At 42.1% G+C, this 14,790-nt stretch overlaps 1 protein-coding gene across 4 annotated transcripts in view; it reads left to right on the top strand.

The window, feature by feature from the left end:
- The window catches only part of SERGEF (secretion regulating guanine nucleotide exchange factor), a 109,770-nt gene that overhangs the window by 47,868 nt on the left and 47,112 nt on the right, over positions 1–14,790 (top strand). The gene's annotated exons all lie outside the window — the stretch shown is intronic.

Genomic DNA, 14,790 nt, shown 5'->3' with positions numbered 1-14,790 from the left:
AAAAGAAAAGCTCAACAACTCTTGTTGAGTGGGAGTAGATCGCAGTCTCTTGGAAGTTGAACACCCCTGATTTATTGTTCAGTCTCCCTGCGTAAGTAGTTACCCTCCAAGGCTTACAGTCAAAAATGGACACAGAAAAACAATGGAAGAATGGTGGCGGCATCAACAGTAGAAAGAGAAGAATATTACCCTTAAAATCTGAAGAAAGAGAGTCATTTTTGTACAGCAGCCACAGTTTATGCTACAGAAGTGATAAGTTTGTGTCAATGAAATGAAATAAAATCAGAATATTGTGCATGACTGTTGGGACATGATTGCACAAATGAATATTTGGAGAGCCCCAGAATGTTGCTCAGCTTGGTGCCAGTTTATGTGCTGTTATAGTTCAGTGCACTTCATGCTTAATAGCCTTAGTTTGACCAGCTGCTTTATATCACTGGAAGGCGGGGCAGGCTGGTTATTGTTATGTTTACGGGTCTAGTACAACAGAGAAAACAGCTGGGGTAAACACAAGCACCTGCCATAGGTCCTTTTTATTGTTTTAGAAAGACAGTCAGGAAACAGGAAGTAGCAATCTGCTAAAAAGAAAAGCAACGTTTGGCAAGATTTAAAGTTGTCATAGGTGGCAATGAGTAGAGTTACTGTGTGACTGGGGTGGCCAGCTCCCAAGAGACCGTGATCTACTTACAGAGTTAAAAACTGGCAGTGATCTACCCCCTTTTTGGGGTTCAGGTCAAAGTTGTTGAGATTTTTTGGGGAGGAGGAAGGCCTGTTTTTTAGGCATTCAGATCAAAGTTGTTGTTGAGCTTTTTGTAGGGTGAAGGAAAGCCCCATTTTTGGGGGGTGCAGGGCAAAAAAAATGAGTTAGTTTTTTTTAGGGCAGCCAAAGTTGTTGAGCTTCTTTGGAGGGAGCCAGTGATCTACCACAGATGTCCAGTGATCTAACAGTAGATCACGATCTACCTGTTGGACGTGCCTGCTGTATGTATTCGAGTTCATATTTAAAAACAAATAGTTTATTTAAAGGCAATAAATATTAAGAGCTGTCTTTGTTTGACTGATACATCAGAGTAAGCAAGTAAACATAAAGGGCACTGTGTATAAATGTATAAAAGGTGCTACATACAGTGGTACCTCGCGTTAAGTACTTAATTCGTTCTGGAGGTCTGTACTTAACTTGAAACTATTCTTAACCTGAAGCACCACTTTAGCTAATGGGGCCTCCTGCTGCCGCCGCGCTGCCAGAGCACGATTTCTGTTCTCATCCTGAAGCAAAGTTCTTAACCTGAAGCACTATTTCTGGGTTAGCGGAGTCTGTAACCTGAAGTGTATGTAACCTGAGGTACCACTGTATAAATGTTTAAAGGGTGCTATAGGTATTAATAAGAGTATAAATGTATAAAGATCATGATAAGACATTGAAAGAATTTGTAAATATTGGTCTCAGAAGATTTTCTGATGTGGAGCCTGTAATTGTGTAGGAACTTTAAACCATATTTGAGCAGGGTAGGAGGCCATTTTTACATTCTACATGTATGTTGTATACAGAGCACAAAACTATTCTTACTTACTGGTTATAAAACAAAAGAGAGATGGTGGTGGGGAAATGACATTTGATTCCCCCCCCTTCGTTTTCACCATTTTTTGTATCTGCCAGTAGCTCTGATCATTTCACATGTGGTTAATATAACGGGGACTGCTTATGTTTTTAATTGTACACATATCTGAAAATCCATATAGCATTTGGAATCATGCATTGGAGAGCCAGTGTTGGCTACAGCTCTTGGTCATGTATGCGCTTAAGAACAAACACGGGTTTACTGGCCCATAATGTGTAGAATGGCCTTTAATATTCTGGAATGGCCTTTAATATTGCCTCAGTTCTGGATCTCTGTGGGACCTTAATTCAGTTTACCCTGAATACCTTTGAGAATCACATGCTAATAGTTGTCAGCTTTCGTTTATTCTATTTTTGAGTGTTTTTGTGCCACAAACTCAAGCTGTCTCTTTTGTAGTTTGTTAGGTCCCCCCTCCCTCCTGGACCAGCATATCTTTAAAAACAGAGATTTTTGTATCTCATGTACCATTGCTTATTGATTCAGGGAACTGTCTTCCTGAGTATTAAAGAGATGTAGTCTGAGGCAGCTGAAGTGTGAAGAAAAAGCAAAGTTTGAACTGAAATGTTCAGCTTAGAGCACAGAGAGAAATTGTTTTCACATTTTCTTTATCTTCCATATTGGGGATGATGAAAGTCAGGAGATTTGCAGATGGGGCTTTTTTTGATGTGGTTTTCACACAGTATACATCCCCCACCCCACCAAAGTGTCAGTTGTTCTTAAAATTGGAAATTCTGACTCAGTGTTATCTTCTTATTAGTTTTCTCTGCCACGCACATCTGTATGTAGGATACAGTAATATTGTCATCCCTTTGTTGTAAGCAATTTGTTTTTAGGATCGTGCAGTGAGAAGCGAACATTGCAAGGATGTCACATCCCATCATCATGGCTTGGTGCTTATGAAAAGGGAAAAACAATAGCCCTCAGGCTCCTAAGTCTGTTCAGGACAATCTATTTATAATTTATCAAATGTTCACTGCAAGTTCCTTTGCATGTGGAGACATGTGCTTTCCAAAATACAATGCTTCATTTGGGTTAATATCACACTTCCCCAATATTTTACTGTTGTTGGGGACATGTGAGTAAAACAGTTAATAAACTGCCTCTCAGGGATAATAGGTTTTCCGGGGGATCCATGCTCTTTTCGCCCCTGATTCCTGTTGTACTTATCCCCAAAGATTAAAGTTTGCCCTTCCAGGAGAGCCACAGCTACTAGCATTCTGAAATTGGGCAAGCATCACCTCCACAGAAGGGGTGACCGTGCCTGCAAATCACATCTAATTATGGCAGAGAATGAAATAGTTAGTTAAAAAAACCAAACCTTTAAATGGGCCATGCATGTAAACTCCTGTGTACAATTCGGCAGAATTTATCCTCTCTGGTAGGGCTTTTGTGCCTGCAAATTTCATCCACTTTGGTCAAAAGAGGGGGAGTTAGAGCTGTTTTCGGATTCTGTTTATAGCGAATGGAGTACTCAGAGCTTTATTTTATAGAAAGTGGCATTGAACTTGAAGCACAAATGGAAGCAGACAGCACAGTGCAACTCAGAAGCAGATCAGAATTTTTATTTTAACCTCCACCTCCCAAGAGACTATGGAATATCATAAGTAGGACTGAAGGCAAGGCTGAAGACCTGGCTTTGAGATGAATGTCCTTATATAAAGGTGAAGGCCTGGAACACTATATCTGATTAAATGATAAGGACTAAGTGTAATGATGGGTCATTGGTAGCTACAGACCGAGACCTGCATGAAAGAATTAAATCCAGATGTTGAAGAACTGAAAAGTAAAAAGTCAGAGCAGAGCACTGCATACCAGGAGCTGTTTACATGGCAGAGTCAAAGACAGCAACCAAACACAAGTTTTTTTGAGATATGAAGCTACAGTGTAATAATATAATGCAAATTAATTAATAATCAACAGTACTATAAAAATTATGCACAGAAATTTGCAATAATAATAATAATAAGAAGAATAATAATTAATAATAAAAACATTTTGAAGTAGTTTACCTTGATACACGGTCCAGTTTGTGGTATCTATATTTTTGCCATCCAACTTGTATATGGTGCTAATTCAGCCTTCTGGATTGTACTGGAGGATGGCAGTTTTGCAGAGTTCTTGAATACATTTGACTTTGCATTTCTTCTGTGAACAGAGGCTTTCTATTTCCTGTGTGTTCAAGTTGCAGAATGTACTTTTGCTGGTTTCCCTCTGAGCTTTGGATTTTAGATGTGTTTTCCTTGACCATATCTATCAGATGAATACTTTCTTAAAGCATGGCTCTGAAATAGTCTGGACCAAGGTGCTGAGTCAGGTTCAGGATCGTGACCGGCAGTCTTGTCGTCTCAACATTGTCCTGGAACAACTATCAGAGCTTTTTAGCCCTGGCTAGGTAGTGAAGGGACGCGGGTGGCGCTGTGGGTAAAACCTCAGTGCCTAGGACTTGCCGATCGCATGGTCGGTGGTTCAAATCCCCGCGGCGGGGTGAGCTCCCGTCATTCGCTCCCAGCTCCTGCCCACCTAGCAGTTCGAAAGCACCCTTAAGTGCAAGTAAATAAATAGGTACCGCTTTATAGCGGGAAGGTAAACGGCGTTTCCGTGTGCTGCTCTAGTGCCGGTTCGCCAGAGCAGCTTCGTCACGCTGGCCACGTGACCCGGAAGTGTCTGCGGACAGCGCTGGCTCCCGGCCTCTAGAGTGAGATGAGCGCACAACCCTAGAGTCTGTCAAGACTGGCCCGTACGGGCAGGGGTACCTTTACCTTTACGTAGTGAATATTAAAGTCCCATCCCTTGAGTGTTGAATCTGGCAAGTTAACAGACTAGTACTTTGTTCTGCAGCCATTGGCTTCTTCCAAGCAACCTGGTTTCAAGCTGTGTGCACTACTTTGAGGGCTTCCTTGGGCATTTTCTCTGAAGAGTTTATGGTCCAGTCATAAGAGTCTAGCAGCTTAGGTGCCTCCTCAGGTTCAAGTGAGGAGATGGAGACAGGAGATCCACATGGAAAGGTTTGGTGGGTGAATCTGTCTCTGCATCTGAGGACCTTTCATCTGAGTCCAGGACAAAAAAATGTATGGAGTACATCAATAGATCTTAGGACTGCATGGTTTCAGTGCACAGTGTGGCCACAATCTTGTGTTGTGGTTGTTCACTGGGGGATTTCTTCAGCAGAGTATCTATTTCTGAGAAGCTGAATTTGTTCTCTGCCCTGAGTATCAAACAGAACAGCAACTCTGAATACAGGTTACAGTTTCACTTCATGAAAACTATGAACAAACTCCTGATTACAATCCTTTCGCCACAGTGTGGTACTTGACAGCATCAGGTTGATTCCTTAAGGGTCTGTTTCTTACTCATCTGGGATGCCAGAAAACCCAGCAAACAAATGTGCTTTGGGATTCTGGAAGCAACAACAACAACAACTATCAGTGGCCGTAATGTTTCTGGAAGATTGTCATTATTCTCACATCCCTGGAAAATTAATGAAGCATCTTTGCCAGCACTTGAGATAGCTTCATCACAGCTGGTTGCAGCCTGCATTTTCATAGGTTCTTTGTGCTGAAAAAGCAGCTTGAGCAATTTAATTGTCTGTGGGAACAGCACATACAGTTTGTCGATAGGTTCTTTAACAATCTTTGCTAGTATCCTGTCTCTGGTTCCAAATACATCACCTCTGGCACGATCCAGTTTGTGGTACTTTGAATAGAATTGATTTGCTGCTGCCATCCTGTTTGCAAAATGAAATAGCAGTGGACTCTCTCCAACATATGTAATATTGAATTACATGTTCCAGGCTTCCCTTGATGACCTTATTACTAAAACAAACGCAGAAGACGCTCTTAGTAGTTCATTTTTAAAATTTTCTTCATTCAGTTTTATTATTCCTTCCTTCCTTCCAGCACAGGGCAATGAAATAGGTTGGATTGGGGACTATGCTCAAAGTTGTGGGAATGTTCAGGGATGTAGGAGAGGATATATTGTGAGATTATATCCTTATCCAACTTGTGTTAACAAGTTTCCAATATCAGCAGAGTAAAATATTCCCCTTTACGTTTGCAACGGCAGCGTTTGCTCAGGCTTGCTTAAGCCTCTGTAATAATCACTCTGGTAATTTCCCCTTATTCCCTCTTAAAATAGAAGACACGACACAGTCCTTTACAAAAGTATAAAAAGAGTTTACTCACATTCTGTTCACATCAGATCCCAGAAGGCAGACTTAGTCTTAGTGAAGTAATATATATTTGGATTCTATCTTATAAGAAGATAGTCCCTTTCTCCTCTCCTGGCTGGGAGCCAAGAGGGCATCTTTAGCTTAGTAGATGTTGCTTGTTCGATGGAAGAGAGGCAAGAGAGGTAAGAGAGAGATGGCTGCCCCTGCCCTGTGCTTTTATCATTACCTGCACAGGTGAGGCCACACCCACTTCTAGTCACATGCGGAGGAAGTCTGTCCCAGCTCAGAGGGAAACAGGAAGTTTACCTGCTGGCTGGACAAACATCCCTCCCCATGTCTGAACATGTACACTCTAGGAATGTTGTAATTGACTGCTCTTGTGTTTCACATCCCACAAAAGTCACCATATAAACTTTATGGCTGGGTGGCGATTTGAACCTTGAACACTGCAGTTCTAGTGGGATCCTCTGACCACTGAACCAGTTTGAAAAATGCCAGCATCTTCTAGAAAGTATTGGGAATGACAGGAGAGCACAGTAGCCTCCCCACTTACCACAGAATGTGCTAGATAACAAGCACAGTCCACTCTATAATTTTTCTTTCTACTTTTCCTGGAGAAGTATGAGAACTCCCCTGTGCTTGCCAGTCTTTACTGATGCTTTTTCTTATACAAAGCCACAGTTCTTGAAACTGGGTCTTGAAACCAGAAATGCATTTTTGTGCAGTTTCTGCAGTATGGGAGTCCATAAATGGTCTCCAGGAGAGTTCACACATCTATGCTTTATTATTAAGGTGTAGTTCTGAAATGGCTTAATGAAACAGCATAGTATATGGTGAAGAGGAAATGTGGCATGTGCGTAAAAGGAGTATGATATACACATCATTTGGTTAAGTAGATATATAATTTGCTAAATATTGATGTATAATCTGATTCCATAGGAACTATCCAGTAAAGTAGTTCTGTGAGTGCAAGGAATTCCATTTGATCCATGGATCTTCCCTTCTTTCTCCTCTCCCTTCCACACCCCCCACAAAAAGCTGCTCCTGAGAGTTGGGGGAAACCCAGAACAGTTTTAGGGATGTGTGGGGAGAGGAGAGCAAGGGGTAATTCTATTGCACAGCCGAAGTCCTTGTACTAACGGAACTGCTTTTCTGGATACCATGTGATTATTTAAATAGTATATTTTGTTTATCTTATAGATATTTTCCAATTTCCCGGTAAACTGAATAAATTATATTAGCTTTTGTAACCACTTGCAAACCTTTTCAGTATCCCACTGTCCTGAAATACCCTATTAGTTTATGAATCTTGAAACATATACTAACATCATTAAAAATATGTTCTTGGCAATGTGAATTTGATCTGTTGCTAGCTTGAAGGTGACTTGGGTTTTTGGTGAGTTGCCTTCTGCTTATCAAGACTGATGTGATCCAGAAAGTTTTAAATCTTTGATTCTTTAAAACTGACAGTTTTTCTAATTAAACTCTCACTTCTTTTTCTTTATCTGTGGAATTATGCATACAAAATGTAGCTGGGATATGTCAAACAGTGCAAATCAATGGTACAATACATTAATCAAATGCATGAGGGAGCAGCAGGAGAAAAGAATGATTATGCAGTGTTACATAAGCGTTGATTTTTACTGATTTGCAAGTCTCTGTTACTACTTATCATTCCCTTTTGACTTCTAAACCCAGAGAGAATATAATCTTTTTCTGGCCTGTCTGGTTATGTTGCCAAAAAAAGAACTGGCAGTGGGGTTTTAAGATACCTGTGACTAAATGTAAATCGGAAACTTTGATAAGATAATCATTAGATAATCTTTTAATTTCTCTTTTCTCTTATTGGTACTATAGCCATGTATTAAAATAAGAGTGGTCATTCATCTTCACGTTTGTAATACATTCTGATCTACTCATCAGACTGCGATTTATTTATTTTTTAAGCTATGCACTAGAGAAGAATAGAATGGACAGGACCGCTTTCTCTTGCACATTGTAATTTAGTATAACAAAATTATTAAGGAATATCTTCATTGCATATAGATGCCCTGGGGCATTACATATATCTTTAGGGCATGCTATTCATTTTGTGAAACTGTGCCATTCCTCCCTCTAAAAGTCAGTTTGCAAAAGGTTTACCCATCTGTTTCTCCAGGCAGTAAAATCTTCAGTAGAGACTCTACCAAGGTGTGGTGGGTGGTAACAGAGGAAAACACCTTCTTAGGTGTTTAAATACCAACACAGTGATTACCAAATGCTCTCCCCAGAATCACACCTGCTTTGAGAATATTATTTTTAGTATGCTGTTTTTATTTGGTTGGCTCGTCTTAATGCATTTTGATTTTGTTGTGTGTCATGCTAGGGATTTCTTCGAAGGGTGGTGCAAATAAGCCTACGAATAAATAAATATACCTTAGTCCATACATTACCTGGGATGGCATAGTTATCACTGCTGTGTGCCCAGATTCCACTCCAGTAGCATTTAGCTAGTTGAATCATGTTGTAAAACAATACTTTGTGGGTTGTATCTAATGCGCTGTGAGTGGCATTCTGCTCATACAATGGGACTTCATCACCCTCTCCTTGCCTGTGTCCAAAATATGTTAGAGAGGGTCCTAGAGCCCTCTGGAGCAGATCTTGAGGGTGTGCGGGCCTCAGGGGAAGAAAGGGAAGTTCTGTTATATGACTGGAATGGCAGGGGTGGATGAAACCCTATATTACTTTATGTAAACAATGTAAGGTTAGTGGAGTTTTTTTTAAAAAAGAAGTGGTATACAAATCTTGTTAGATAAACAAATGATGGGATTGCTAAGATCTCACATATTACCAATGCCAGTGCTGGTGGGGACCCTGGCATATGGGGTGGTACATGATCCCATATGGTTTCACCATCTGTTTGCTTATTGTTAATGAAGCCTGCAGGATCCAGCCCCAGAGAGGTGGGATTACCACTCTGGTAACTTACAAATTGTACATGTGTTCTCTTGATACTGATATGGTGATATTCTCCATTCCAATGACTTCTGTTCCTTTGGCTCCTGAATTTGGTGCTGACTTTTACTGAGGGAGACAAACACAATGCACTTATTTCTATTAGATCCACAAAACATATATGGTACTACTAGATAATGTCTGGGCAGGACTGCAGGGTGGTAGTGTATTTTAATGAACAAGAGGAATGTCAGATTTCTTCCTCTTGCCCTGACAGATTATAACAAAGCAAACATCATTAGCTGCTGTTTGTAAAGTGCTTTGGTGAGGTTGTGGTGAAAGAGCCACAATAAAGGTGGAAATATTTCGTCTTTGAAATATGAATTTATGTTTATTATGTGATTTAGAGTTACTGAGATGCTCCAAAGTATTCTTTGAAGGAAAAGAAAATGTAAATTAAAAAATAAATGGTGGTGTCCAATGAAGTAGTTCTATTAGTGTCAATGAATTTTGGGTGTGCAACAGAACGTCTCCTCCCTCGCCTCTTTCCTTGCACCCCTGCATATCCCTTAAATTTGTTATTGGGGGGCCCCAATCACCCAGAGCAGATTTGGGAAGGGCACAGAGGGTGTGCAGGGAGAAGAGAAGGAGGGTAAGTCCATTTGCACAATCAGAAAATCCTTGCACCAACACAACTAGTTTGTCAGAATCCACTCAAAGAGTTCTGCACCACCAAATGTTCCAGGGGATTTATAATTTGTGGATCCTTTCTGAACTCCTGTTAACCCTAATTAAATGTGGCACTAATGTGCAGAAATTAGTGCCTTAGATAACAAAATGGTGTACTTTGGCTGCAGCCTTTCACACATTTGCTTGGGAAGTAAACACCATTGAATGCTTTGATCTTACTTCCAGGTGACCATCCATTTGAATGAGTGGCCACTTTGGGCTTTTGCTCATAACATGCTGGATCTTGAGCCTCAGACATAAATGCGCACTCGAAGCACAAATTGAAACAAGCAGCCAGGCTTTGATGCTGTTTAACTACATTGCATTGCTTTCCACGGGGTCCACGTTTGATTGCACATCCCGATCCATGTACTTGTGCAACTACTACTCCTGCATAAGCATCGTTTTAAAGCACAGGTAGAACTTAATTGGTGTGGTTACCAACCGTGGACATAATCCAAATCTCTCTCACAGATAACTTACATACAGAAGTTGTGGAGGACATGAAGCTTAGTAATGAAGATGTGGCCTGGGGCAGAGGATAAGGGCTAAAATGGAGATCGTTCATATGCCAAGATACCTCATAGGAAGCTGCCTTAGACTGAGCTGAACACTACATTCTTCTAGCTCACTGTTGTCTACACTTTTACAGAGGGGTATTGGTATTAGTTTGTTGCAGCAAAATCTACGAAGAATTATGTGGTGCCTTAAAAATGGTAGAAGTTTTTGTGGACTAAAGCCCACTTCATTAGATGCACAAAGTGGAACATATATAATATTGTCTATGCTGACCGGCAGTGATTCTCTGGGGTTTTAGACAGGAGTCCTGTTCCCAGCTGGAGATTGAACCTGAGATGCACCCTTTCCCCTTTGCCAGGTGGGAGTCGGATGGTAGCAGAGAGCAACTCTGTGCCCAACTGTGTGGCAGTGAGGTAGAGCCCGAGACAGAGGGGAAAAACATAATTTCCTGCACTGCAAATCCTTTCCCTTTGTCCTTTGCTCCCATTAATCCATGTAAAGAAAAAATATTCACGCTTGACCACTAGCAATTCTTCCCCTTTGCTTTCTGATCACATATTATGAAAGGGAAAATGAGAGGCACAAATACAAGATGGGTGACACCTGGCTTGAGAGCAGTACATGTGAAAAGGATCTAGGAGTCTTGGTTGACCACAAACTTGACATGAGCCAACAGTGTGACGCGGCAGCTACAAAAGCCAATGCAATTCTGGGCTGCATCAATAGGAGTATAGCATCTAGATCGAGGGAAGTAATAGTGCCACTGTATTCTGCTCTGGTCAGACCTCACCTGGAGTACTGTGTCCAGTTCTGGGGACCACAGTTCAAGAAGGACATTGACAAACTGGAACGTGTCCAGAGGAGGGCAACCAAAATGGTCAAAGGCCTGGAAACGACGCCTTATGAGGAACGGCTAAGGGAGCTGGGCATGTTTAGCCTGGAGAAGAGGAGGTTAAGGGGTGATATGATAGCCATGTTCAAATATATAAAAGGATGTCACATAGAGGAGGGAGAAAGGTTGTTTTCTGCTGCTCCAGAGAAGCGGACACAGAGCAATGGATCCAAACTACAAGAAAGAAGATTCCACCTAAACATTAGGAAGAACTTCCTGACAGTAAGAGCTGTTCGACAGTGGAATTTGCTGCCAAGGAGTGTGGTGGAGTCTCCTACTTTGGAGGTCTTTAAGCAGAGGCTTGACAACCATATGTCAGGAGTGCTCTGATGGTGTTTCCTGCTTGGCAGGGGGCTGGACTTGATGGCCCTTGTGGTCTCTTCCAACTCTATGATTCTATGACTCTAGGGGGTTGTCGTAGTTATATAACTATGAGAACTAGCAACTTGCATCTCCACTCCCAAGTTGAGATCTTCAAGTTCTACTCATTATTCAAAAGATCCTGCAGCATACAGTCTGCAGGGAAACATCTAAAATTTATGATGCTAGTAATACCCCTTCTGGTACCTAAGTCCCTGAAGAGACATAAATAACTCAGGAGTTCCATTTAAAAAATTGAATTCTTATTTATTACTCCAACACTTCCCTAATGACACACATATGCCCTGAAGGTGCTTCTAAAGATAACTGGTCCATGGGGCATGTACAAAGGGGTTGAAAAGGGGGTGACAGGGCAAAAAGGGAAAGCACCCCTGTTTCTGTGGAAATGTAAAGAATCCTTTTTAAGGTTGGCCATCGCAAGTGGACAGCACAGATTCCAAAATGGTTAGGTGCCTTCTGAAGCTTTGCCAAATGCCATGGCTAAGATACGGTTTCTTGCACTGTTAGTCAAGCCTTTGCTTGAAATCAATCCTGCAGGCCAATATGTGCAAGTGATTCCCATGAAGGCTTGCATCTGAGTAGACATGTATAGGCTTGTACTGTTAAGGCACCTGAATTGCTGTGCCTCCTTTGGGGAGCGTGATTCTTTGGGCTACAGTTCCTCGTTTTAATGAAAATACAATTGCTTCTGATTAAGCAAGCTGATGAATAAGTATGCGCTTCAGAAAGATTACTTTGACTGTGTGGAAGATGATGGCAGCAATAAAAACAGACCAGTATGCTTTTGGACAGAAATGGAGAAGAAGGGACAGAAACAGAGGAGACTATTTTTACTCCTTCTGCCCTAAGTCAGAGCATCAGCTGCCCATTGTTCAACTTTTTCTAGCCTTTTGCATCAAAAGCCAACATGGGTCTTACCTTTGGCTCAGAGGATGAACACAGCAATATTGTACCAGGCACAAGAGGTAAAAGGTACGTCTAGTTACTGAAGCTACCTGGGCTTCTGGTGACAGAACTGTTTCCAGAAGCACCCCCAGACTATATATCTGCTCCTTCAGGGAGAGTACAGAGCTTCATCTAGTGCAGATGATCTCTTGAATTACCCACCCACAGAGCCTCTGTTTTACCAGGATTCAAGCCACACAATTCAAATGTTGTGAAAAAACAGATCTGAGTAACATCAGTGTTTGAATGGCAACTTGCCCCAAAACTCCTAACGAGCACGCCCAGCAGCTTAATATAGATATTACCGTATTTTTAGCTCTATAAGACACACCTTTTCCCTCTTAAAAAGTATGGGGAAATGTGTGTGCATCTTATGGAGCGAATGCAGGCTGCGCAGCTATCCCAGAAGCCAGAACAGCAAGAGGGATTGCTGCGCACCGATCCCTCTTGCTATTCTGGCTTCAGGGATAGCCACGCAAAGCCTCTTGAGCGCAGCCTTCACCCCCCAGCCCTGAGGAGGCTTCGCGCGGCTATCCCAAGAACCCAGAACAGTGAGAGGGAGTGCTGTGCAGCGCTCCCTCTTGCTGTTCTAGCTTCTGGTTTAGCCGTGCGAAGCCTCTTCAGGACAGGGGGAGCCTTCATCCCATCAGTCCCTTCCCCCACCTCCCGGAAAAGCCCCCAAAAGTTCCCTTTAAAGAGCCGCACGGAGCGTGTGTGGCTCTTGGGGGCTTTTCCCCTAGGAGGGAATCACTGACGGGCTGCACTTTTCCCTCCTCGGGGAAAAGCCTTCAAGCGCTGCACACACGTTCCACGTAGCTCATGAAAGGGAGCACTGAGCAGAGCCTGGGATGCATACAGGCTCTGCTCAGCGCTCCCTTTAAATATTTTTTTTTCTTGCATTCCCCCTCTAAAAACTAGGTGCGTCTTATGGCCAGGTGCGCCTTATGGAGTGAAAAATATGGTAAATAGCATTGGAGATAAAATAGTGCCCTGCAACATGGCATCCCATAACACAACTGCCATGGGACTGAAAAGCACTCTCCCAAGTGCTAATTTCTGGACTCGGTCCTGAGGTAGTACCGGAACCACTGGAACCCCAGTTCCCATTTGGGCCCTCTCCAGATGCTGCCATTAAAAATGTGTGTGTGCGCGCGCACTTCTGTGCTTTTGAACTAGAGATGCATCTGTTCCATTTAAGATGTCAGCATTGGACTATATAAGTAGGAGATCTCATCTCCTTGTTCGATATTTATATTTATCAATAGTCTTGATTGCGGCACTTATTGCTTGATTGCTTGGGGGTAATTATTGTTTATCAATACTCTTGATTGTGGCACTCAAACTAGTTAAAGGGCCACTTTTTACAATCACAGATTGCAATTTAATGCCACTTGTTTCTGATTAGTTCAGGTTTTCCATCTCAGTAGCTAGCAGAAGGTTGCTGGAATTCTTCTGAGCTAAGCAGCTTTATGAGCATTGCACCCCAGTGCTTGACTTTAGGAGGCTGGCTTCTGCTGTTTCTCTGACTCTGTACAGTGCTTTCCCTATTTCTGTGTAGATGCAAACCTGTGCATCTGCCCCACAGAGAGATACATAACACTTGAATCCTGCCATGGAAGGAATTGACCACTGGTGAATGGCTTTAAAAAGGAAATTGGAGGAGTGTCTCCCTTCTGATCTAGATTGTAACACTGGCTTTAAAATTTTGTCTCCTGCCGTAGTCCTGATACAGATCACCCCCTTGTGTTGTTGTTCAAGAGTTAAAGCAACAATTTACTTAGAAGATGAGATCAAAATCAGTTGTAATTTGGATTTCTGTAGAGCCCTGGACCAAAGTACAGTTGTACCTTGGATCCGAAACACCTTGCGAGTTGAATGTTTTGGCTCCCGAATCCTGCAAACCCAGAAGTGAGTGTTGCAGTTTGCGAATGTTCTTTGGAACCGGAACATCCGACACGGCTTCCGTGGCTTCCGCGGCTTCCAGTTGGCTGCAGGAACTTCTTGCAGCCAGTCGGAAGCAACACCTTAGTTTCCGAATGCTTTGGAAGTCTAACGGACTTCCGGAACAGATTCCGTTTGACTTCCGAGGTACCACTGTATTCAATAAGCAATTTACTTGTATCAGCTTGGGTGAGAGGTTGTCCCTCTAGCAAGTCCTAATACATGTCCCTCGTAGCCCTCCTTTCTACAGAATACATTGGTGGTTTTTCTGGGCTTGAATATGAAGGGAATGTATGCAACCTGCTCTTTTTCTTAATTAGTAATGATAGGCTCATCATTTGCAGAAGTTGGAATTTTGTTTCACAACTTGGATCTTGTAGAGGTGGGACCTTTTCATGAGAGGGAAACGGGCGGTTCCCGTTATCTGCTCTGATGTTGTATGGGTATGTTGTTATTTTAATGTTGTCCTTATGTGGAGTGATCAAAGTGAGAGGGGAAAAATAAAGTGGAATGGTCTCATGTCAAATCAAGACAGACTCAGTTATATCTTACTATATAATTAGTGGATCACACTTTTGTTTTCCCCTGGTGAGCTCTCTGACCTTTGAAGGAGCAGATTTTTTATTACTAATAAAATGAATGGCAGCTATAATGGTCTTTGG

The sequence above is a fragment of the Podarcis vaucheri genome (genome assembly GCF_965113315.1).
Source record: "Podarcis vaucheri genome assembly, chromosome: 1".
Lineage (NCBI taxonomy): Eukaryota > Metazoa > Chordata > Lepidosauria > Squamata > Lacertidae > Podarcis > Podarcis vaucheri.
The sequence above is the reverse complement of the archived record's forward strand: the minus strand, read 5'-3'. Positions and strand labels throughout refer to the sequence as shown.